General features: G+C 41.0%; 1 protein-coding gene across 4 annotated transcripts in view; it reads right to left on the bottom strand.

Annotated features, from left to right (window-relative positions):
- Positions 1-25,386, bottom strand: part of ANKIB1 (ankyrin repeat and IBR domain containing 1) — an 88,368-nt gene extending 62,982 nt beyond the window's left edge. For 2 of the 4 annotated variants that reach the window (XM_058833771.1, XM_058833770.1), the window contains exon 1: positions 24,961-25,386. The gene's annotated coding sequence lies outside the window, so the exon portion shown is untranslated. Of the gene's footprint in view, positions 1-8,418; positions 8,555-24,960 lie in introns of those variants that run through there. The other 2 variants (XM_058833768.1, XM_058833769.1) reach the window with 2 other exon arrangements.
- Between the last annotated feature and the right edge of the window lie 1,148 nt (positions 25,387-26,534).

Genomic DNA, 26,534 nt, shown 5'->3' with positions numbered 1-26,534 from the left:
ATAAAAAGCTCACTATAGACTGTTCCACTGACTAAAGTAACAGTACAGTTTAGGTACAGTGCATAAAACATTGTCAGTTTATTAAAGATCTATAAGAGTGACTTCTGTCTCACAGGTCAAAGCTGAAAGCATCACCTTTTTCATCACAAAGAAGTGAACAAGTGTCACCCAGCACTTATAAAGAGGTAGCAGCAGCTGATGACTCACAGGACGCTAAGCATCAGTGACAAACTAGAGAATATGAACCACAGATTGGTAGTGTTCTTAACTAGTGCAACACCTCCCATGCTGGCAATGTGAACACAGTTCAGTCACTGTGTTGCTCCTCTGGTTTCTCCGTACTCTCACCACACATTGTGCCCAGAGGATAGGAGCCTCTCTGCAAAAAACATCCAAACACACTTTGCTTAGCTGTGAGATTAACTGGACTGAGCTGGGTTGTTGCTTAAGACAAATGAGTGTCCTCTCTGAAATCAGATTCAATAGACAAAAATCTACAGAGAAACCACCACCAAGAGTTACAAGGCAACAGTTAAGAGAGTAAGGGACAGATAGACTCACAGACTGATGATGTATGGGGCAGAAAGTCTGAAGAAATTTGTGTATTTCTGTCAACTGACCTGCCTAGAAAAAGTAAGAGTAAAGACAACCAGTACTGGTACAGAGCACTGCTAGAACATGAAAAGAGGAATGAAGATGGCAATGTAAAGAACCATAGAAAACCTCATTAAGAACTTGTCTTACCAATCTCTATAGGGTGTAATGTGCCTGGACCCTGGCCTTGACTGAGTCCAGGATGTATTTTTCAAGTATGTTTGCTCAGCTCAACACAGGTAAACAAGTTTGAAACTGCATGAGTGCCCAAAGCCAACCTTCTGGAAAACCACCGGTAGAATCTGGCCAGCCAAAAGCTTTAACGCCAGCTTCATTTTCAGTAGTGTTAAACTGACAGAATAGAAAATAAAACTTCCTGTCTGCTAAGGGACATCCACAGAAGGTGAAACAACAGGATGGCAACATAGGGATGCTCACAAGGACACTCCACAGTAAAATCTGAAAAACCCCTATATATTTAGAAACCTTAGTATCTTCCTGAAGTAGAAGTTTCTCATTTTGATGAAGCTTTTTCATATGCAAGAGTATCACTTAATTTGGTCTCTTACTAGATCTTGTAAATGTGAAAGAGGCCTATAAAGTAAATCTTCAAATGTAAGGATAGCTACACAAGGTCAGGCACCTGCAATAAGATGGCACACAATAAGCACTGTTCCTTTCTAAAAGCATACAGTCTCATTTGGAAATAACAAATATCTAAAGTCAGTACATTTCAACATAGAACATACTGGTTTTATAATAAGCAATGTATTTCAAATAAAGTAAAAAGCTGAGGAAAACAAATAAACCTAGATTCTTCAATGTCCAATCTCACAAAATATGCTGAGAATGTCAGAGGAAAGCAACAATCACAGTATACTACCCCTGACTCTTGGCTCATCACAACACTACTGAGAGGGACCAGTGCTCTATCTGTAGACTGGTTGCATGTTCTGAATAAAATAACCAACACTTACTGCAATTTCTCTTTTATTACCCAAATAACTTAAAGTGCTGAAAAGAACACCGCACACCATTTCAAGGAATACGCAATTTTTTGAGAGTTCCCTACTTACACTTAAGCAAGCTACACTTTGAAGACTAGACTGAATCTCTACTTTGTGCAGCATATCAATAGGATAAATATCTATGGATTAAATTTTGTAAAATATATCTCGATTACATGAAAGGACTATCTGTTTCCATGTTTTCAAGTGGGAGGTGAAGAAAGCACATTCAGCTGTCTGAGACAGTTGACAAGCATTGTTCACAAATGAAACGGACCAGAAAGAAACACGCACATACTTTTATTGTTTCCTGGAGGCATTCTTACGTGCTGGTTTTGTTCCGTGTAAAGCTAAAAGACAATGTGACCCCACTGATCTTTCAAAGAGATCTTGATTTTTTTTCAGATGAATGAACAAATCAATTTCCTTTTCACAAAGAGGTAATTTAACTAGTCAGCATTCCTTCAAAGCAACACATTCATTTAAGGTCTAAACTGAGAATCTGGGAGATCATTGTGTGCCTAAAATGAGATGGATTCCTGTAACAAAGTATGTATTTTTTCCACAGTATTTAAGCATTTTACAACATTTCTGAGAGATAACTTCAGAAAGTATATAACTCTTTTTAGTCCAAGCACCCTGCTTATCATGGTGCTGACTCCCCACAATCTCAAGAGTCATCATTGCTAACTAAGAATGAACCATTCAGGTAACTACAGTGACAAGGATCATCACCTGCATCTTATGTACACCAGAAAACTAGGAGAACTGCAACTGCTGAACTTCTGATAAAATGTTTAATATACCCACCAGCAAAATTCTGACTTTGGCAGGGAAATGGTGAAAGATATAATGGATCTAATCTAAAATGAATTTAAATAAACACAAAACTTGAAGAAGTATTTTTAACTTTTGCCAGAACACCTCTGCTGAAATATTTGGCTGTTTTTTTCACTGCATACAAACAGTTTAACAATTTACATAAAGGCCATGGATAACAAAATTTAATTATAGTATGTCATATACAGTCTGCATTTCGGAAGACTATTCTTGACACCAGTGTAATTACAATGAAACACAACCTTGTTGTATAACTATTTTTGGCTTCAAGATGAGTATCAAGCCAAATAAACCAGAAAGAGAATAAAGATTTTAAAGAAATACAATATTATCTGAGCTTGAATCACAGAAGGGTTTGTACTGGAAAGGATCTTTAAAGATCAAAATAACCTTTCTGTCATATGCAGGGACATCTTTCAGTAGAGCAGGCTGCTCAAAGTCCTGTCCAGCCCGAGCTCGAACACTTCCAATCATGGGGCATCCACAACTTTGGAGAACCTGTTTCAGTGCCTTGCCACCCTCATCATAAAATATTTCTTCCTTATATCCAATCCACATCTATTTCTTTCTGTTTAAAGTCAATGCCTCTTGCCTTACCAAAACTGGCCTTGGTAAAAAGCCTCTATCTTTTTCACAGAACCCTCTTTAATGATTGAAATGCTGCAACAAGGCATCCCCAAGTCTCCCCAGAGCCTTCTCTACTCTGGGCTGAACAAATCCAACCCTTTTAACATAGGAGAAGTATTTCAGGCCTCTGACCATTTTTGTGAAAGTCCTCTGGACTCACTCCAACAGGGTAATTCTGGGGACCTCAGAGTGGGACACAGTGCTCCAAGTGACAACTCACAAGAGCAGAGTTGAGAAGAATGACCTGCTGGTCATGCAGTTCTATTACTTCTTTTATCAGTTCTCCTACTAACATAACCAGCATACCTAGGGACTGATGCAGACACTATTACAATACAAATGACTGCTGTTCTTTGTAAAACTGACTGTTACTGACCTTTCCCATGTAAGGTAAGGAAAGGAAGAAGAAGAAATGCAAGGTACCAGAGACACTTATTCTGCAAAATCTGACCCATTTGGCATCAGAATTACATGAAACAGAACATTACACAGGCCTAATATTAGAAAAATTTTCAAGAACCAGTTTGAAAAAAAAATACCTAGCTTTACCCAAGTAGTAAAATCTTTACCATTTTAATAGAGTTCTTCAACTATTTCCACAAAGCTTTCACCAGAAGTAACAGTACAGACGCTGGGATCATAAATAACTGTACAGACACGGTGTCTGATGGTGAGTGGAACTTCCCCTGTGATCATATCCAGGGGTCATGCTGAAGCCAGACAGAGAAGACAGCAACAGCACTCATGCCATTTCTCGTATGCTCTCACTATTCCTGCTGGCAACCAGATAAGACAGTGGAAAAAGAGCAGCAGAAGTAACAAGCCTGGTTGAACTGCCAGGAGCAAGAAAAATGTAGGAAACAAGGGAAAACAGCAGTAGGTTGGTAGGAGAAAGGACTCTACACAGCTTTCCCCATCCATGGGCCATTATCATGAGAGACAAATAAGGCAAAACTAGTAGGTTTTTATTTTAACTAAAGGACATATTAATAACGGGTCTACACAAGTAGGTGAATTGCGATTATCCTGGCCAAACATTCTTTATTCTGGTATTTTTTTATTTCTAGGAAATGGCTGAGGCTGCATAAGTCTCTTATGATTATTTTTTTCCTGCTGAATCTTTCTAAATTAGTATGTACCTAAGCGGATTATCAATAAATGCTCCCTCTAGTCAGGACAATGAAGTTTCCTTCAGAAACAAAGAGAAATATAAACTAACAATTAATATTACTACCCATGCTGACATCCAAGCTTAAGGAAAAACAAATGTTATAATGTGCTTTAAAATAAGTATTTTTTTAAAAAATCTAAGCCATAAGTGAAGAAAGCATATGTTCTATGACAGAAATAAAAGAATTTTAAATTCTACTTTTTCTCTGTTTTTTTCACATGTAATATTGTTGTGAAGTTTGGGAGCATCAACTGGGGAGTTTTCTGCTCACTTCTGCCTGGCATAAACTTCAGCTCACATGCCCAAAGAATATTGCAAAATCACAGACATTATTTTTTTTTAATTATTCTTTTAGACGTCTTGTTACATTTGTCTCTTACAGTCTTTCTTAAATAGCAAAACTTTGATATAAACCCCATTCTTTATATTCTGAACCATGACATCCAGGTCACCAGATTCTTACATCTTGTGTCTGCTGGAACATTTCACTATTGCATCCACTGTTTCAATTTCTTATTATGCCTGAAAACAAAAAACTCTCTGTTCATGCAGAAATGTGTCATAACAATAAAAGAGCATCTGTGCTCCAACAAATCCAGTGGCATTTGTACTGACTAAGGCTAACCAGTTTGCATCTTAAATTATTGCAATACAGTAGTAGAAACCTAGGAATAGTTTTGTTTGCTGGTTTAGCACACAAACTACATCATGCTTCACCTGATCAGCCTATACAATCAAATTATTTATCTTTCAAAGTATTTTAACAATTTTCAACTTTAACAGTAATTTTCATAAGAGTGGATTAATCTCTTTGGACATCGTCCTGTAGTTATGCTAAAAGCTAAAGGCAGGCAGACAAGAAGGCTGTTCAAAGGTATCTGAGGCAAGATATAATCTCTGCCAAACTTGATGATCCAAAACTATTATGTCAAAGCAATGTTTGACCTAGGTAAATGGCTACTTGATACAGCAAAAGGACGTTATCCGGCACATTCTAGATAAAAACTAGTGCCCAGATTTGTGAAATAGTCCATGATTTTCCAGAGAAGAAACTGAGCAAGTTTTTAGGTACAGAGAAATAAAGAATCCTTAGTGGCAGTAAGGACTCCTATCCCTGCACTTAAGAAAATGAAGATTGAATTAATTTGAAAGGATCAGGATGGTGCTGAATTTCTGGCACAATCTCAGATATCCTCTCCAGAGGAATTCTGTGGAAACAGTAAAATGCGTTTAAAATATGTTAAAAGACCTACAGGAGTTGCATTTGTGTTTTATTTAGCTTCTTCTGCATGCCAGAAGATGTTTTCCTTGACTGCAAACTTAGAAATTGATAGAATCCATTATATTTCCCAACAGCAGACAGTCCTACTTACTACAAAAAGAGCTGCAAAAAGCTTAACCAGACAATGAATAATCTGCTAAGGGAAGAAATTTCTTTAGTCCAGCAATTTAGTGATTGATCTTGTCCTGAAATCAGAATTCTTCATTCAACACTTATATTTACTCATGAGTCTTCTTGTTTGCACCCACATGTCCAATACTTAAAAAGCTGTAATAGATTCTTGGAGCCAATGTGTTCTTGAGATTCTGGGTTCAATTGATTTTCAGTTTGGGAATCTGAAAAACTACCTGGCTTCTAAAACAGCCTACGAAAGTAAAACTTTTAACCTTTTATAGCTCCATCACACAACTTAAAAGAGAGAAATTACAAAAATATGAAACAAGCCTTTACAAAATTAAAAAAGAAAAACCTACGGTTTTTTTTCAGCTCTGTAGATTTGGAAGGGTTGTAGCATAAATTAAAAATTAGGTCTGACAAAGACTGGTAAGAATCCTCTGCTGTTTTGGAAGTTATTTCAGACTGACTTGTAAAAAAAAAGTGTTAATCCCCAAAAATAAATCTGAATTTTGCTTAGGAATAAATATCTAAGACTCCAAATTGGGAAAAAACTAGTTTATTCCTACTTTGAAAGAATTTGATCCCTAACAGCAATTCTGTTTCAAGACATTAGCTAAGGCAAGCTGAAAATTATTTTCATTATATATATACTCAAATGTTATTAATGATCACCAGATAATCTAATTATGTCATTTACCACTTCTACTGTCTATATGTCAACATTGCAGGCTTTCATTAAACAGCTTCATATCTGGTTTGCAGCCAAATTTCTATTTGTTTTAGACTTCACAAATAAAAAATCAGACAATATATAACTCCAGTTCTTTTAAAAGTTCATTGCTACCAATATATACATTTTTATTTCCCATTTTGTTTTCAAGTATTACAAACATAATAATGGCTATACTGGATCAGATAATTCTTTGTCTTATCTCATTCCTTGTCAAGAGTTAATAGCAAAGTGTACCAATGAAAAGTACAAAAACTGGGCAAGAACAGATGGATACTTCTACACAACGCTCTCCCAGTCTCCAGCAATTTGCCACTTGATGAATTTTTGAGGTAGATATGCTAGTTTTATATTAATAAACTGTACTGCATTTTTCTTCCACTATGTTGTTCAAAACCTCTCCAAATCCATGGGAAGTTTTAACAGACAGAGCATCCTGAAATCTCACAGCTTAATTATTCATTGTGAAGAAATATCTGGTTTTAACTGTCAATTTGTTAAATTTCATTTTAACTGTCTACAAGAACTGAGAGGCAGACAGCAAAGAAACTTTTCATATTTGCTCTCTCCATTCCACTTGTGATTTTAGAGATTTCTATCACATCACCTTCTATAAGTGATCACCCTTATGTCATAACAATCTTCTGCTCTTTTACAGATTGACTAGCCTTAATTCTGAAGAAGTGCTGTTTTTAGGATTATTTCTGCATTTTCTGATCTATTTCCAATACCACTAACACCTTTTTAATTTAGAACATGCAAAATGAATGGATGGATCCACGTCATGGCCTCTATTTCGACACTTCATTTACTTTTTGGAGTGGTGCTAAGGACTAAGCTAATTTTCTTCAGAGTTTTTAATATAACTTTGAGATCTTGTTTATGAACTGCAATAATTAAGAGAATAATATTCTATATAAATATAGGACACTTTTTTCCCTTCAACCATGTCAATCTTTCAGCTTTAGCTATATTGAATTTTATATCCATCACTGTGTCTCGTAAAATCCTTTTACAGTGGGAACTGTTTGTAATATCACTAATTACCATCTTTTCTGTATTATTTATCCTCACATTCAAGAGCAGAAGTCCTAGCACTCATCTATCTGACTCTATCAGTAACTTTCAACCACTGTGGAAACTCTTTATTTCCATCCATATCCATAACCATCTTTAAACCTGTGATTTCTGCATGCAATGGACCCTCACTCTTTCCCAAAGCTGTTTGGATTCTTTAAGACTTCTAAGTAAGGGACCATGGGATACGGCATTTGAAAATTCAACCAGATTATAACAAATGTATTTTGCCAACTTCTGCAAGGAATTTAAGTAAGTTTGTGAGATCAGACTTTTCATTATGGTATTCCATTGACTGAGCCTCAGGACATCACATTTATTGACATCTGCTAATTATTACATCATATTACATAATTTCTACTAATATTCCAGGAACAGCATCTTGCTTAGGGCATCTACTCTCCAACAATCCTGTCTTGGAATGTTTTAAAAATTGCATCATCTTAACTCACTTTCAGTAATCAGTCAAAAAGTTAGTTCTTAAGAGAGAGGTTAAATATGACAAAATGCAGGGGGGTTGCACAGTTTTAATTAACAGAGTTCTAAAGAAAATCATATTTGCACTGAAAAAATAACCCAAAACAGAATTTTCACAGCTTCTCCACAAGATTGAACACAGATTGTCAGTTCTGAGATTAGACCTACAAAATCAGACCCTGGCTTTCATCACCAAGTACTTTGGCAAACGATACTTCATAAAGGGATGGTGCCTGCTAATCTCCTTTTAACATGGTAGATGCAGCCAGAATGCAGGAAACCTATAAAGCACATCCAAAATATTTTGTACGTTGAGATAGAATAGTGATATTCTGTCATTTAAGAATGTTGAACTATTTCAGACTTCCCTCCCCATTTTCTCATGAAAGACCTCTTTCTCTGAGAAATGCTGAATTAATTATCAAGGAAAGACTGCAGATAGATGCTATGAAGAAGAGAAGAGAGCATAGGCAGTCTTATGAGCCTTTTCTCTTACTCTGGCAATGTTCACATATGCAGACCTTGCTTCTTTTTACTCCTCTACTTCGTTGCAACAACAAATAAAAGGAAATTTCCTCCCAGAATTGCCTCTCTTCCACCAATTTTCTTGTTCCCATGTTCTCCTGTAGTCTGTAAAGCCTGTCACTCTCTTTACTGCTCTTCATGTTTCCTGGGAAAGAACAAGGAGACACCTCACAGAAAACCCTTGCATAGTTGAAGCATACCTGAAAAATGTCACCAGCCTTCCCAATATGAAGAAAATTTCTCTATTCAGAAACAGATTTCAGCATTCAACACTATTTATACAGTCAGAAAATATTTTACTTTTTATACTTTGAACCAGAACACTGCAGTCTAAAAAAAGGGAATCAGTATAAAAAGATTTAGATTGTAACTGACAGTTGTGCTGGACTGTAACAGAACCAGATCACCTGTGGTACCAGATTGAAACCTGCTCAATCTCAGACTGCTAATAGTCATTTGGTAATGCTCCCCTCCTGAGCAAAAGCCTTTGGCTTGGTACCCAGTACACAAGATCCTCTGATGCCTTGTCCATGCATTGACCCTTGTGTATTGCCCAGATTTCAGTAGGATGTTTCTGTTGAGGTTTTTTTATGGAAAACTGCTGCCTCACTTTTTTCTACAGATGGTTACTGTGCCAGCAAGCAAGCATCTGAAAAGCAGCATATACTGGACTTACATTCCTTTTGTTTCTAATGCTGCTTGCTCACACCATCTACTATCAACATACATAATGTAGATCCACACGGTTTATGCTCATCACTGCCTCTGTTCCTTCTACATCTGCTTCATTGTTCCCAGTTGTAAGAAAAGAATGACTGACAGTGCTGAAGCACAGCTACCTCTCCCATGGATCTGGTACTTCTGGTTAGGTAAGGTGACTTTTAGGACCTCTGTGTCCCTTATTTGCTGCTACATGAGACAGGGAGGTCCTGCAGAACAGAAAGATCCAGGTCACCCTCCTGACGCGGGAGGTGTCAATGACACTGCACAGGAGGTTCTCAGCCAGTGCTGTTTCCGAATGCCGCTCACAAAGTCACAGAGGACATCTGCACATGGGCTTCCCCTGCTGTGGTGGTGCTGCTGGGACTGGGACATGTGTTCCTTCCTGTTGCCTCCACAGCTAGGCATGCCTCCTCACATAAGGAAAGACTTTGAAGTTTACCAAACCTGGCTGCAAGGCAGTGACAGCAGATATCCAGCCCAAGATGGTGCATGGCCACTTGAGACTATGGAATCCAGCCTGCTGATGTAGAAGAGCAGGTTTAGTGCTGTCTGTCACCATGTCTCTCTTTCAGCTTGACAAGCCCATTCAGCCTCCTCTACCGTGACTCATAAAGCAGTTCTTGTGAAGCCTGTCCTATGCCTAGGAAAAGTTCAATCATCAATCCAGCATTTACTAGGTACTAACAAACTTATATTTGTCTGTCTGAAAATGAGACAGAAATCCACTGGGGTAAGGTCCAAGGAAACAGTTTGGTAAAAGAAAAATTTCATTGCCAGTTGCAGAGATTTGCGGGAGCAAAGACAAGCAGTGCCAGATGAGATGAAAGCTGAGGGAACCAGTTGTATTAGCCTCAGCAGCTTGCACAGTTGTGATGCTCAGGAATCCCTTGGTGACCACCTTATGAAAAACCTGCTCCAGTGCCAATGTAACACGTAGGCACTTATTTAAGAATAGTTCTTCCTGCTTGTAAAGTAAAAGGCACAAGAGAACATTCCCTACCCCCATTCTCTGCCAGAAAAAAGCCACAAAAAAGCGCATTTCTTTTCCAGCTATACTTCTTATTCTTTTCTTGGGTTATTCTCCTCCCCAGGGCCCACTTCCCTGAGCAGATGAGTGTGAGACCTCTATCAGACTTCCCTGAAAGCTTCAGAATTTATAAAGTAATTTTTATAGTTACTATGAAGCATGGACTTAGCAAGCTGCAAATCTGCCTCCGGTATCCTTTTATGACACTAATGTTGCTTGAGAAACTTACACTGTAGTTTCTAAAGTGGTTTTAATTGATACCAGAGCTGATACGGCCCTTTTTGCTTCTGATAATCCATATTTCCACAATTTCCCTGCTTGGCTTATTTTGGTGACTGTACAGAGAAGTAGAATAGATCTAACTCGGATCAATTCCCTCTTCTGGGTTTTCTTCCTGGATGCTGATGATCCAAACAGCCAGAGCATGGCATCAGTGATAGGGAGGCAGGAGTATTTGTACCAGAGCATACTGTATGGAGTGGAAATACTTACAAAACAGTGTTTATTCACACTAAAGTGCAGACAGACACAGAAACATCACTAATGTGCAAACTGTGCAAAGCCCATGGTTGCATGCTAGACACAAGGCACTGTATTAGCTAAAGTCAAAACAGTTTTCATGAATTTTCTTTTGTAGTCCAGCATTATTTTATCAGCCATTACTCTGACAGTGGCCATATACTCAGAAAGGGACAGTGGATGGAGCATGGACTAGAAGATGTTACTGGGTGGAGTGGGAGACTGCAGACACAGAGCAGGTATCACAGTATCAAAGGTAGCACTGGCTGCTGCAAACTGCATCTAAGCTTGCAATAACCCACACTGCACAGTATACAAAGGAGTATCAAACCGTATCAGGATGCAAACTCACAACAAATAACTGATATAGCGGCTTCACCTCAACCGTTTACAAAAATGTCAACAAAACAGGTACCCCTGTCTGAGTCCAGTTTTAATTTCACTAAGTAACACCCTACATGATTGTTAATAGCAGCAGCTGATGCTATTCAGGTGTCTGACACTAGGCAAGTAAGATCTGTGTGGAAACACAAAATCCCTCTCAAATGAGAAGTGAAAGGACAAAGGTGAGCTTGCATTTACTAGAGGGAAAAATCCAAGCTCTCCTACCCTGACAGTCAAAAAGCAAGTACTGGTGAAAAAGAGTTAGTGTAGCTGCAGGGGCACAGCAGGACTCCAGTGAGAACACCTACTAAACTGGCACAATGCTTTTTGAACAAACACAGTCTTGAAGTGGGTGAGAAATGTATCTAATGTGGTCCTCTCCACCTGCACTTTGAACATCTAAACGGAGATGTTTAACAATAACACTTTCCTTCCCTCTATAACACTAAATCTACTGCACCATATTTCATAATAGAAAAACTTAATGGAGAACAATCTGTGGACCTGATTTTCAATTAATATGAAGAAACAATACTTTATCAGTAGGGTTGAGATAATCGTTAGAGGATTTAAGTTTTAAGGTCTTCTGAAAATTTCAACAGGCATGAACAGCTTTAAAAATCTACTCTGGTATCACTTTGTGTACTCATACAACATCCTGCACAGCAAGAAGGATGTTCCAATTGCACTAAACTACTCTCTAGAAAATATAGAAGGCAAAAAAGCAATTGACAAGAAGTGAGAGAAATGGAAGAGTATTTGTTATAAAGTAAGAAGTATCTCTGAAGCAAACATCTAATAGCTTAAAAACCAGCCATGACTAACAATATACAGTAATCAAAATATACCTCTATAAAGAGAGAAAATAAATACAAGAGACTCCCTTTTCAAACTGTGGTTTGTGTGAAAACCTATTGGTGTTGCAACAGAAAGGCATGAGGCTGGAATGTTCCAGGAAACAGGGATGATGGAACCACCTACTCTAAAAGGCATATAATCCACCTATGCAAAAGCTTGCTCATTTTTTCAGGATGTAATCAAGTGTCTGAGTGACATGGAAATCTTATTTCCCAATCAATTAGAATGGCAAACTGTATTTTAAAAAGCCCAAAACTTTGCATTTTGCAGCCTCATATCTCATTTAATTCATTTTAAAAACTGAATACTGCTCTCATATCTTCAATTCTGCGTGGATAGATTTTAAAGCCACTTTCATTTCATAGAATGTAGCACATTTAAATAAAAATGATTTGTTATCCCTCAGCTGTAGGGAATTTGGGCCACAACATACAATTATTGCATCAGAACATTTCTTGTGTGCCCTCAGCTGTTTGGATACAGCAGCTGGGTGGGCAGTTTAGAAAGAGAACAGGAATCATCAGTTACAGTAAGCAGGCTCAGGCAGTACTGGGGAAAATAAAGTATACAATAACTAAAGGCATGATTAGGATGGACTGTCTGGCTTTAAGGAATGTGAAAGGATTTAGTTTCACAGTAAGCCACGGGTAGACTGTTTCAAGAATATTTTTCTGTTCAAAGTTCATACTGAGGTTTTATGTTTCAGAAACACTTTTTTGAACACCTCCATTTAGCACTAACCCAGTCTGCTTTGATCTGAATGTCATCATTCCTTTGAAGAAGCTAAAACATGCTGAAGACTCTCAGAAAATACTCTTTGGTTTTCTTAGAAACTGTATTATTCATACAGAAGTTATTCCCAAAAAACACATGATTTTGGGGTGCAGGATTTCTTCCCTTGTGCTCATGAGTAGATTCTAAATGTGAGAACCTTTCTATATTTCCAAAATAACAAGGGACATAATTATCAGTAGCTCTTCATGGCTACCTTAATACCACAACCTAACAAAACTGAAATTAATTCAGTATACCTTTCAGGCTTCTGGCTAATTAAAGAGAAATGTGACTCATTATCTTCATCATCTATTCCTATAGTAGAAAACTATACTAACAGCTAAAAGAAAAGGGGTTGGGATAAAAAAATAACCAATCATCTTCTTGAGGACTTATTTTAAAACTCTGGTTCTCCATACTGATTTCCTATTCATATATACATGAAGCAAAATACACACAGCAAAAAATCAACAAGATTTCTGAATGAATTTAAGAGGTATTTCCATGAAATAAAGACCAAATGAGGCAACTTACATCACATTTACAGTAAAATTATGTGACTGTTTTATTAGGTTTGCACACTTTACATTGCAAATACATCCAGAGTAACAAAGACTAAACCCTCCAAATTATCTTTTTAATTAAAGATTACAACAAAGTATTTTATACTAGAACATGCTGCCTAACTCCTATTCCAGACAAGTGAAATTAACTTTTTATTCCTTTATTAAGTAAGTAATTATAAACTTCAGGCAGCTTGCTTATTGAGAAAGTCTGAATTTATGAATTGTGGGGTGAAAAAATCCCAAACAAACCAACCACACAAAAAATACCCAACCTCAAAAACAAATAAAAACTAGAATAGGCCAGTATTCAAATTACAATTATTAATTTATTTCATTGCCTGAAAGAATGCACAAGCAATTGGTCTACTTCTTCTAACAGTAAGCCATATTACAGAAAAAAAACCCTTAACATGCAACATTCTGGAAAAAAAAATCATTAAGGATTAGTCTATTTCATGACAGACGTGAAAATTCAAAGCATTAAACTGATCACTTAAAAACTTTGACTACGCAGAAGTCGTTAAAAAACAGGATTTGAGCCATATAATACAGTTTATTTAAGATATTTTTCTGTTCTACAGAACTCCAGAGCCCTCTGAGCCAAACACATCCGCTGGGTCAGAATCAGTTGTATGCAGAGAGAAAACAGTTGTGCAACCATATCATGAGATATGGAGCAAGCACTTATTTACATTAGAAGGAAGGTCTGGAGGTCAACAGCTTCTATCCTTTACTCAAGGCAGTCTTCAGAGCTTTAAAGGCTGCTCAATGCCATTCTCAACTAAGATCAGAGTAGCTCCAAGTATGGAGATCCCACAGCCTCTTCAGACTATTTATCCCAATATCTGACCATCCTAATGATAATAATTATTCCTAATGTCTAATTGAAATATCCCTTGTTTGAACTTTTTCTGTTGTCTCTAGCCCTGTCACCCAGCTCCTCCAAGAAGAGTCTGGTTCTGTCTTTTCTGTACGCTCCTATTAACTTCAAACAAGATCCACCACCCTAGTCTTCTTTGTACAGAGGACACCCAGCTCTTCCAGTTTCTCTTTTTACATTATGTGCTTCTGTACCCTAATTATCCTGACAGTCTTCCTCTAGGCCTGCTTCAGAACATCAGCTCCTCTCCTACACCAAGAAGCACCAAACCAGACACTGTTCTAGATGCCATCACATAATCAAGTTGACAGAAATACTCACTTCTCTCAGCGACTGGCTTCAGTCTTGCTCAAAGGTACCTTGCTGACTCACATTCAACTCAGTGTCCACCAGTGAAGTGACATTGTTTGCTGTGATGTTGCTCTCTAGCCATCAGTTCCCAGCCTACACTACTGTGCAGTTAGTTATTCTGTTCCTATGTTCAGATTCTGCTGAACACCAACCATGAGGTTCTTGTCAGCCAATTTCTCCAGCCTGTCGAGGTCTCTCAGAGGAGCAGCCCTGCCCTCCAGCCCACACAACCTGGTGTCATCAACAAGCTTGCTGACAGTGCATTCCATCACCTCATCCAGGTACTTAATTAAGATTATAAATGCAAAGCTGCACCATTTAATTTTACTGAATACTAATTATCATGTCCTGAAAAGGATAAAGGACTTCCACGCAGTTTAATTTTAACTAATTAACAGGTTGGTAAATGGGATGTTACAAAGAACTTGTACTTCAACACACAAGTAAGTCACCAAATAAAGCCTCTTTGGTATTTTTTTTAATGGGCAGTTTGCACTTGGTGACTCACTGAAATAGCTCCAATGAAAGATTTCTCTCCAACACATCCTTCTAAATATGGGGAACTAAATACACAAAGTATCTGTGTCAGTGACTCCCAAGAAGTCTGGAAAAAGGGCCTAAATTAAGAGCCATTGTATACTTATATTGCAATAAGCTACAGAGCTATTAGTAATGTCTCAGTACTGCAGGCTGTGTACTTGCATATACAAACCTTCAGAGAATGCAAGTATCAGGAATTCTTTCATAAAGAACAAATGCTTTGTCTTAGAATATTTAACTCACAATGCTTCATAGACCTGGGTCTCTAGACTATTTGCTAGTACAACTTTGCAGTAGATCTATTTCTAAAGAATAAATGTGCCAGATCATTGCTGAAGAATTGTGTTCCACTATCATAAAGTTTGCCATACAGCTGGGTCTCAAGATTTGAGCTTTAAAATATCAAAATCTCCAACCTATGGGTATGCGAATGAAGTTCTTACAATGCTAAAAAGTATAACCTGCATTATTAGTACAGCTGGACTGTACTAATTGGTCTTCATAGTTTAGTAGGTACACATTTCTGCAGTTTCTTCACATTGATGAAATTCACCATTTTTCATTCAAGAAATTAACAGGAAATTTTCTGGGCTCTACTCTGCCACAACATTTCTACACCTCTGTAGACTTACAACATAGCAGAGATAAACGGAGATGAATATATTTGCTTGTCCCTCAGCTGCTTAGAGATCTAAAACACTCTAGAGCCACCTGGATTTAAAAATAAAAAAATGTTAAAAAAATGACAATTCTGCAAGTAATTTACAGAGGCAAGAAATAAAAATCTTTTTTTTTTTCCTTAAGAAGGAAAAAAATACTTATGGGGAAAATTCTAATGCAACAGCATTTACAGAATGCTACTGTCAAAAATTAGTGCTGATGTGTGCATCCAGCCTTGCACATCTTATACACATAGTAATTGATAGAAATACAAAGAAAAACACACAACTGCATATCACAGGAGAACGGTAACAGTCAAACCCTTAGTAGAGAGATGAGTTCATTAATAAACTACAACTGTCCTAAAACTCCTATTCTTAAGCCCACAATAAATTTTAATATAACCAGTATTTGATGTAATTTATTTGCAAAAATACTGACAAGTATGTATCATGACCCTTTCTCATAATTTGTCAGATATTTCTCCAAAGGCTGTTTTGTAATAGGAAATATTTAAATTATCATCATCAGTGCTTTATCTGAGCATCCTAAAGAATTGAGTCAGTTTTGAGTTTCTACACAACATTTTTGATACAAATATATCATTTGTAATTTTGTCATCAAAAATTCCTCTTAGAAATCCATTTAAAATAAAAAGGCAGGAGACATTGTTTATTGCAACTAACATCTATGGAACTTCCCTGAAGCAGAAATCTTAAGTGGACTCAAACTAATAAATATATCAAATAGAATTTCCTCCTCTAAGTTATTTCATTTGTGGCAATTTAGAGTCAGGGTCAAAACCCAGACACAAACAGGACACAATGTTCCTACCATCTCTTAAAATACCTGCTATAAGAACAAGCAGGGCTTGTTTAAAAAGCAGAATTATAAACTAGAAAAATCTAATTATTTTCTATGATAAATTCAAAGAAAAGTGATCATCAGGTGAAGTACTTGCGGCAGAGAATCAATTTCCAACTTATTTAATCATAATTGATCATAGACTCTATAACCAAGTCAAGAAGTATGCCATTAGGACATATATAATTAACATTATACATGTTAAGTTTGTTTTCCCCGAAAAAGCTTTGAAACCGCCAGAACTGTATCTTTCCTCAAGGAAGGTGGGGATGGGAGAGGGGAAGTGAGAGATCACTAACATCCCTATAGAACATTTTACAAAAGTAATTATTTTAATTAAGACAATTACCACAAAATTAAACTGTGTAAGAATTTTCACAATTAGGCTCAACCATTTTTATCTCTTTTCCATTTAGTTATATCACAGGCTACCCCTAGCTGACATCACATTGACCAAAACGCCAGGTTCTTTTCTGGCAGGCAGCTTTCCAGCCACTCACCCCAAGCCTGTAGTGCTCCATAGGGCTGTTGTAACCCAAGGGCAGGATGCAGCACTCGGCCTTGTATCTCATACCACTGGCCTCAGCCCATCAATCCAGCCTGTCCAGATCCTGCTGCAGAGCCTTTCGACCCTCCAGCAGATCAGCACTCCCACACAGCTTGGTGTCATCAGAGGGTGCACTGGATCCCCCCTTCCAGACCATCAATGAACATATCCATTGTTCATAGGACAGAGTGCAATACTGAGCCTTAGGGAACACTAGTGGCCAGCCACCAACTGCCTGTAACTCTATTCACCATTGCTCTATGAGCCTGGACATCCAACGCTTTTTTTCACCCAGAAAAGAGTATGCCAGTGGAAACAGTTTCTCCAAGAGAATGCTGTGGGAAATAGTGTCAAAGGCTGACATCTTTTACCTTTACTGACGTCTAGGTAGAGAACTTCCGCAACCTTTTGGTCATTCACTAAGCAGTGAATAGCAGCACCTGGCTTTCACAAACCCATGCTAGCTGGGCCAAATCCCCTGGCTGTCCTGTATGTGCCATGTGATAGCTCTCAAGATGATCTGCTCCATGACACTACCTGGCCCTGAGGTCAGACTGACAGGCCTGTAGTTCCTCAGATCCTCCTTCCAACCCTTCTTGTACAGGAGTGTCACATTTGCTAACCTCTAGTCACCTGGGACTGCCACCATTAACCAGGATTGCTGGGAAATATCAGAAAGTGGTTCAGTGAGCACTTCTGCTAGTGCCATCAGTACCCTTGGGTGGATCTCACCCAGCCTCACAGACTTACAACTGTGTCAGTGGTGTAGAAGGTCTCTGACCCTCTCCCTTTAGATTACAGGGCCTTCATTCTGCTCCTTGTCTCTTTATTCCAGCTCAGGGGGCTGGGTCCCCAGAGAACAGCTGGTCATATTATTAAAAACAGAGGAAAAGAAGGCACTAAGTACCTCAGCCTTTTTCCTCATCTTTTGTCACTTTGTTTGCCCTCTCATCCAATAAAGGATAAGGATACTCCTAGGCCTTATTTTTGTTACTGGCATATTAATAGAAACACTTTTTATCAACTTTTACAGCAGTTGCCAGATTAAGTTCTAATTGGCCCTTCTAATTTTCTCCCTGGATAATCTCACAATATCCTTGCAGTGCTCCTGAGTTACTGGCCCCTTCTTCCAGAGGCCACAGACTCTCCTATTTTTCCTGATTTCAAACCAGAACACTGGTCAGTGAGGCTGCTCTTCTTCCCCAACAGCTCTTCTCTAGGCACACGGGGACAGCCCGCTTCTGCACTTCTAGGATTTCCTTCTTCAAAAATGTCTATCCTTCCTGGACTTCTCCCCTTTTTAGGAATGCCTCCCAAAAGTTTTTCAACCAGTCTCCTCAATATGCTGGTCTGGCCTCCAGAAGTCCAAGGTAACAGCTCTGCTGACTCCCTCCTTACTTCTCCAAGAACTGAAAACTCTCTAATTTCTCAATTACTCTGCCCAAGACAGCCTCCAGACATCGCATCACCCACAAGTGCTTCTCTGTTTGTGAATGCTAAGTCCACCAGGTCACCTTTTCTAGCTGTGCCAGGAAGCTCTCTTCCAGACACTCTGGGAACTGTTTCCTCTAGACGTTTCCCCTCCGCTGCATTGTATTTACAGCAGACATCTGGTGAGCTGAAGTTCCCCAGGAGAACAAAAGGCTAGTGATTGTAAAACTTCTCACAGGTGCTCAGAGAATATTTTGTCTGCCTCTGCAAGCTGGCTAGATGTAAGAGACTCCCAACCAGGATATCTGCACTGTTGGCCTTTACCCCTGACTCTCATAAACAACCCTATTGGCACCATAATTAAGCTCTAGACAATCCAAGCACTTCCTAAAACACAGTGCTACTCCACTGCCTCTCCTTCCTTGCCTATCCCTTCTGAAGAGTTTACAGCCATCCGCTGCAGCCCTCCAGTTGTGAGTCATCACACAATGACCATGTTCCCGTAATGGCAATTATATCATAATTTTACTGCTGCACAATGGCTTCCAGCTCCTCCTGCTGCCTGTGCTGCATGCACTGGAGCAGAAGCACTTCAGTCAGGCTATTTATACCTCCACCTCTTTTGGGGAAGAAGTCCTAATTCCTGTATGCCCAATCTCAGATGCTTCTGTTGTTTCTAACACATGGATAACCACCGGTCTTTGCTGCCACATGGATCTTCATCTCCTATCTTCACTGAAATGGAAGATCAAAGGACATCACTAGCACACCATCCCTCACACAGGGTGTGCTGCCCCCAGGCTTATCTCTAGTGAGCCTGGTTTTATCAGTTTCCCTCTTTAAGTCTAGTTTAAAGCTTTTCTAATGAGCTCTTCTAACTCCTGTGCAAAGATCTTTCTCTCCCTTTGAGATAGGTGTACACTGTCTGTCGCCAGAAGGCTGGTGTCATGTAAACCAACCCATTATTTTACCCCCCAAAATTTTGCCAGTCACACTAGGCTTGGAGCCAGGAATTGATTATTTCCTCATCAGTCCTTGCAACTGGAAGGATAGTGAAGCACACTTATTATGCTCCTGATTCTTAACCAAAGCCCTGAAATTTCTTTTCATTGCCCTCATACTTCTTGTTGCAACTTCACTGATGCCTACCTGAAAACAAAAAAAAGAAATCAATAATGGATATTAGTCTGAGGGCTATACCAGGATAGGAAACTTTCCACATCTTTAACCCAGGCCTCAGAGAAGCAAGAACTTCCCCAAGAAGCAGGTCCTTCTCTTTGAGCCTTCCATTCCCTTCAGAAGGGAGTCTCCTGCGACAATGATCCATTCTTTTTGCTTTATGGGAACAGATTTGATGCAGGGTATAGGTCAACTTAACCTTGGCAGCACCAAGCTAGATGAACCATCATCCTTGTTACTATTTGGTTTCACGTGCAGAGGCTCCTAAGTATTATGTAAGGGCATTTGGGAAGGTAAGGCAGCCACAGAAGAGATACACCTCTGCTGCACTGGGCGGGGACTTATCATCCTCCCTTATCCCTTAAAGTCACTGCACTCAGCCAGGCAGAGAGAGCATAGGGAATCTTTCATATCACGTCTACTGCAAGTTCTTCAGGTGTGTCAAAATGGTAATCACAAGCCACTGGGTAACTGTTGTAAGTAGGAAAATTTGCCAAGAAATTTAATTAATTTTTTCTCTAACACAGAAGCCTGCACAGAAAAACTGCTTTATACAGAATTAATAGTATAGTGCCACAGTTGTCACTATGTAATATATACTAAACCACACTAAGTTATTGTCAAAGAATGTTACTATACTGAAGGTTGTGCACAAACACTGATTTCCAGATGTAAGTTTACGCACAATTATAAACCTTGCTTTTAGAGGATTAATTTAATCTCTTTGTCTTCCTTGTCAGTATGGAATAGAAAAGTTACAAGAGTAACCTTTCTTTGCAACACTGTAACACAACTGCTCCATAAAGCCACCTGGGCTAGGAAGGATCCCAAACATTCAGCAGAGAGACCCTCCTATTTCTCTCCAGTAATCCATTTACAGTGTCTTCCCATATTTTAGCTGCAATTATCCTCCAACAGAGCTCAGAATTTACCTAGTTTAAAATACAAATCTAAGGAAACCACTAAATGAAAATCTCTCTTGAGGAACTTCAACAAAGCCCCTTAAATTAAAGAATATTAGCAGTACCACAAATAAACTTTAGGTCAGAAGAAGTGTTTGCCTTATCTGAAACAGTTACAAACTCTTGTTCCTTGTCCTGTCAAAACAGGCCCCAGTAAAAAGTCTTTCCTGTGGCCTCCCTTTATAAACCAAAACGTTGGAACAGCATCTCCTTGGAGCCTTCTCTTCTTCTGGTGGAGCAACCCCAACTCTTTTGGCCTTTTTCCTGGTTTAGGGCAAATTTGGGAAGAAATTTCTGAATGTGGTCCCTCTAGAAAGCAGATTCAAGTGGCCCCTCCCCCAACTGGTTTGGGAAAAGATTTCCTTGGAGAAAAGTGGGAAAAACTGTTTATTTAACAAGCAAAGCATTCACAAGAATAAAAAAATAAGTAATATCAAACAATTAAACCTCTTGCAGTTCTGAAGAGATGGCAAGGTCAGAAAGTCCTTGTTGTGGGGTGTAGCTTGGCTTGCTCAGTCTCTTACCAGTCCCTCCAGCGTAAGAATGCAGCATCCCAGGCCCTCGTGGGCTACAGGTGAGAGCTCCCAGTGTTTTTCTGGGTCTTCAGTCCACAACAGTTCCAAGAAAAACAAAAACCACACGGGAGGTTCCAGGGAACTTCTCTGCTTCAGCTAGCGAACAACTAACTACAAAGCAAAGGAAAGCTCTGTCCCACTGTCTGTCCGTGCTGCAGACAACACAGTCCAGGAGAAGGATGCAGGGGAGCAAGTGCAGTTTCTGATAACAAACTCAACGCTTCTTTTCTCCCCCTTCACTCTTGGAACCAGTCTTAAAGGTGCAAAACTCAATATCCAGCATAAACAGATGATTTGGGATACAAGCATCACAAAGTCACCTCAGGACACCTTTCTTCACAGGACAGCTGCTCCATTGTGTCTCTCCTCCAGACCCTCTCCAACAGGTTCATGTTTTGCTGTTTGAGGGGTCCCAGAGCTGGATGCAGCATCCCAGGTGGGGTCTCTCTCACCAGGGCAGAGCAGAGGGGCAGAATCCTCTCCCTCACGCTGCTGGCCATGCTGCTTTTGATACAGCCCAGGAAATAATTTGCTTTCTGGGCTGCAAGTGCAGACTGCCAGCTTATGTCCAGTTTTTAATCCAAAAGTACTCTCAAGTCCTCCTCAGCAGGGCTGCTCTCAATCCCTTCACTCCCCAGCCTGGTATCAGTACCAGGAGTTGCCCTGACCCAGGCAGGGACCTTGCACTTGGCCTTCTACTGTCACAAAGACTAACTTGTCAGCTTCCAATAACACCAGAAGACATTTAGCAGTTATGAAGAAAAACAGCAGTTGTTAAACATTAGGTAGACATCTCTGGCTTGAACTTTCAATGTAAAATGTAATATAATCTTGCATTAAATAATCTTTCCCCCTAAAATTCACACCTAAGTATGATTTCTATAATGCTCCAAGGAAAACTGCGTGGTATGTATTTTGGGAGGAGGAAGCAAAAGCAGTAAAAGTCTTGCCTGATGATAATGATGTTGAAAACAGAATTTTCCATGTCATTCTGAACATTTCAGAATTTCCACAGGGCTGCTCCTCAAGCAAAATAGATCTCTCTTTGCTATGTGTCATTACCAATTATGCAAACACAGTTAATATGATTAGAAACGTAACTGGTTCAGCACACGTATCGGTAACCTCCAGCTTCTCAATTTTCTTTCTTCTGGCATGAGTCACCTTAGCAAAGCTGACAAAACTTCAACAGTGACAACTGCAGACAGCAAAGTCTAGTTATCAGATTCCAAGAAGTTACTGAACTGCTCAGGTAATGGTAACTACATAACATCTGAACAGCAAAAATAAATCCAACAAACAAAACCCCTCAAAAACAAACAACCACCCCAAAGAAACAAAAAAATGCACACAACAAAAAAAATCCCTCCAATACACAAAACAAAACAATCTTAAAAAAACCAAAACAAACAAAAATCCAAAACATCACAAAACTTGCTAGCCAAACTAGTTAATGATTAATAAACAAAGCTCTACTACTGCAACGAAAAGAAACATAGTGATAAGCAATCACAGCAGAGATATCACAGACCAGAAGTGATAAACTGCTCAGGAAAAAAAAAATCAACCGTAGCATTAACAAGGTTTTATATAGTGAACAAAGACATAATGACATTTTCTAAAACTATTTTTATAGTTGTTCCATTAAATAAAAGCTGACAGCTTTAGAAAGCATTCCGTTTCATATTTACATGCTTAGTTTTCTTTAATTTTCTGAAGTGTGTAGGCCAGGTAGGAATACATAAGAGATACATGTAAACTCACATGCAATATGTAACTACATCCAGGAAACTCCATGGTTTGTGCAATAAGCCTAATCATGTACTTACATATGTACATACCTAGTACTATCTAGATGTGCATGGCACAAGTGAAAATAAAAGAGACTGCGTGAAACTTACTTACCTAACTTTTGGGTTTTGGCTATTGATATCATTATTATAGTGCTACCGTTGCAATTTTTTGTCTTTCTTTTAAAATTAATTTTCATTCATAATACTCTGCTGATACATATACACATAAACCCAGGGCACACCAACATTGTTTAGCTTTTTAGTAGACTCGTAGTAATACTGTAATTCAGGAATAATAGATTGCATTATTAAAATATATTATTCTTTTGATTAAGGACTGAAGTAAAGTTTTGTTGAAGAAGGAATTGCCTGAGTACAGGAACACAGAAAAGCCTGGAAGTTTGCAGAAGCCTCTTCTGCAATTTGTAAATACAACCATATATTCTTTCCACATCCACAAAAAAGAAAAAAAAGTTGCTATAAATTCTACCAATTTATTTCTGTGTAGACATCTTAATGAGACAAGTCACATGTTCTAAGTAGTTGAAAAATGCTGTTGCTTTCCTTATGACTAAAGCCTTTTTTCCCCCGCCAAGGAAGAAGAGTAATACTCCTCTGTATGCAGAAAGAGATTAAAGATTAATTTATCTACCACACTTCATATTGAAAAATCAAAAAGATGAAAGAAAGGATAAAACAGCCATATATGTCAGGAAGACATAGTCTCTCCTCACTGCGAACCTCTACAGTCAAAATCCTCTCAAAAGCCATCCCTCTCTTTAATGAATGTACTTAAATCACAGCATATTATTGATGTTATGTCTACAACTAAAATTCCATTTCTGGAACTGGTAAGTACAAAAATGCACTCAAAGAAGGTACAGTCAAGGACGGTTAGTCATAATGGACTGATCCAGGCAAACAATTTAGTCTGTAGTATCAGTGCTTTACTCTGCCGAGAATGTTTTCGTGACTCTCTATATCCTCCGCATACTATTTGAACTGTAAATAAGAGGTAGACTGACTAGTCATGAATTATTAACATTAACTTTTAAAAGTTGCCCAATTTCCAGTATGTGCTTAGACATGCCTGGGAGAGGGCTACTGCTACTTACATAAAACTGCTACGGTATCAAGACTAATTATTTTCCGTTGAGGTAAAAAAAAAAAAAAAAGAAAAAAACCCCGGAAAATAAAAAGGAAAAAAAAATACCCACACCCCCGAGATCGCGAGCGTTTAAATTCATTCAAAGGCTGCTCTGACGGCGTTACCGAGCCAGGAAGCCAGGTCACTCTGTCACAGCTCGCCCCGCAGCACATGCTCCCACTCCGGCCACTCACACTTTTTCCCTTCTGCCTCCCAGGCAGGATTTCCCGGCTACGAACAAGGCGAGCATGAGCCCGGCGGCGGGACCTGGCTAAAGCCAGGCCATCGGGCAGCTCCAAACTTTACGACGGTCCCGGCCGCCCCGGGGCAGCTGCCACCGATCCCCTCGCACCCGGCCAGTTCCCGGGCGAGCCCCCCGCCCTCCGAGAGCCCGGGCCGGAGGCAGGCTCTTTCCCCGTTATCCCCCGGCCCGGCAGCCCCCGGCTCCCGCCATCCCCTTTCGCCACAGCCCCCTGCCGCACTAACCTCCGTAACCTGCCGCTTGTTCACCTCCGCACTCCGGCTGCTCCCACCTCCCCCTCTCCGCTCCCCTCGCCTGCCGACGGCACCGAGGCGCCCCCGGAGCCGCCTCCCGGCCCGGCCCCCCCTCGATGCGCGGCGCTGCCGACGCCCCGATGTGCGGAGCCTGCAGGCTTCACCCGCGGCCGAGCTGCGCTCGTCGTGCCCTCCCGCAGCCCCCGCTCGGACCTCGCCCAGCGCCCCGGGCACTCACCGGCTCCTCACAGGAGCTCTCCCCGGCCCTTCCCGGAGCCTCCGCGACCGCCACTGAGAGCTTCCATGTGCCCAGCGGCCGCTCCTCTCTCCCGCTCCACTCCGGGTACGGCGCCCTCTGGAGTGCCCGCTCTAGTGGGAGCCTCGCGGGCAGCCGGGGCTGTCACTCAGCCCGCCGAGGCCCCCGGCACGGGCACGGCGCTGCGGCTGCCGCCGGCTCGCTCCCCCTTTGTTCGGCGGCGGCGCTGACAGCTCCTGCCGGCGGCGCTCCGCGGGCCCGGGCGGCCGCTCCGCCTCGGCGCCTCCCCACCCACCAGCCGCGCCTCCTGTTCCCGGCCCGCAGCCCCGGCTCACTCCCTCTTTCTCCGCCCGCGGTCAACAACCGGCGGTAGCAGCACAAGTTCAGGCCGCCGACCCGGAAACTCATCGGGAGCCGAGGCCCGCGGGGCTCCGACGGGAAGCGGATCCACCGCGCCGGGGGAGGGAGCGGGGCGGGGACGGGGCGGAGCAGGCCGGGACGCGGGGCCTGGGCGGCAGGCGCGGCGGGAGGATGCGGCGGGCAGGCGGCGGCAGGCGCCACCGAGGAAGGCAAGGCAGGCGGGGAGGGAGCGGGGCCAGGGCGACCTCCCTCACTCCGGCTCCGGGGCGGTCCTGAGGGCGGGGGAGCCGCTCTCGCCCCGCGGGGATTCAGCGGGAGCGCCCCTCGGGGGTCGGTGCCCAGCGGCTCCTGGGCGCGGCCGGGGAAGTTCGGGGCGTTTCCTGGGCGGGTGGGGCGGGAGGTGCTGGCGTGCGAGGCCGCCTGCCGCCCGTCGCCCTCCGGCCGTGCCGAGGCGAGGCAGCGCTGCGGGGCTCCCGATGCCCCCGGCCTCCCGCCTCCCAGGCGAGGTGGTGCGGCCGGGAGTCCCGGCAGGAACCGCCCTCCGCCTCGTCCCGGCGTGTCCTAGCGGGAGGCGGGAAGGGTTGGCGGCGCTGGGAGAAGCCTGGGCGAGGTGTGTGCCTTAGACCGGCAGCCTTCGGAATGGGGCCGCGTTGTGAGCACCTGGGTTTGGTCAGAATCAGTTCGTGGTGATATCTTCTGAAGCTGGTTGTGTTTATTGTCACATCCTTCAGCTCCACCCGTCTTCTTCTCACTTTTTGTTTTCTGGAATTATTTTGCAAGTCTCAGCGCTGTCAGTTTCACAGATTTGCTCGTTCTGCACTGGATTTAGTGCAGAGCAGTGGCAGAGGGAGTTCACCCACTGCTTATTCACCTGGCCCATCACCTGTCATCCAAATGACCCGGCCGTACCAGTGCAGGCTCCCTCCACACAAGCCTACGACCCAAACCTTGTGTATCCAAGCACGTGTAAAACCCAAGGACTAGGTCTTTCCTAGCTGTGCATAAGGGATGGTTGTTTCTTTTTCCTTTTCAAATTCTTAATACCCTTAAGTATGAGTTCTTGTGAGTCAGCATGTTGCTTGTTTAATGTTTTTAGATGTTACTGTAATGTAAATCATTAGCTGTTTCTCTTCGGATATTATATTGTTCTCGTACCATCATTAAATCCTCTAACTAATGCTTTATCTTAACTGATG

Source organism: Poecile atricapillus, chromosome 2 (genome assembly GCF_030490865.1).
Source record: "Poecile atricapillus isolate bPoeAtr1 chromosome 2, bPoeAtr1.hap1, whole genome shotgun sequence".
NCBI lineage: Eukaryota > Metazoa > Chordata > Aves > Passeriformes > Paridae > Poecile > Poecile atricapillus.
This window is presented reverse-complemented; position numbering and strand designations above follow the sequence as displayed.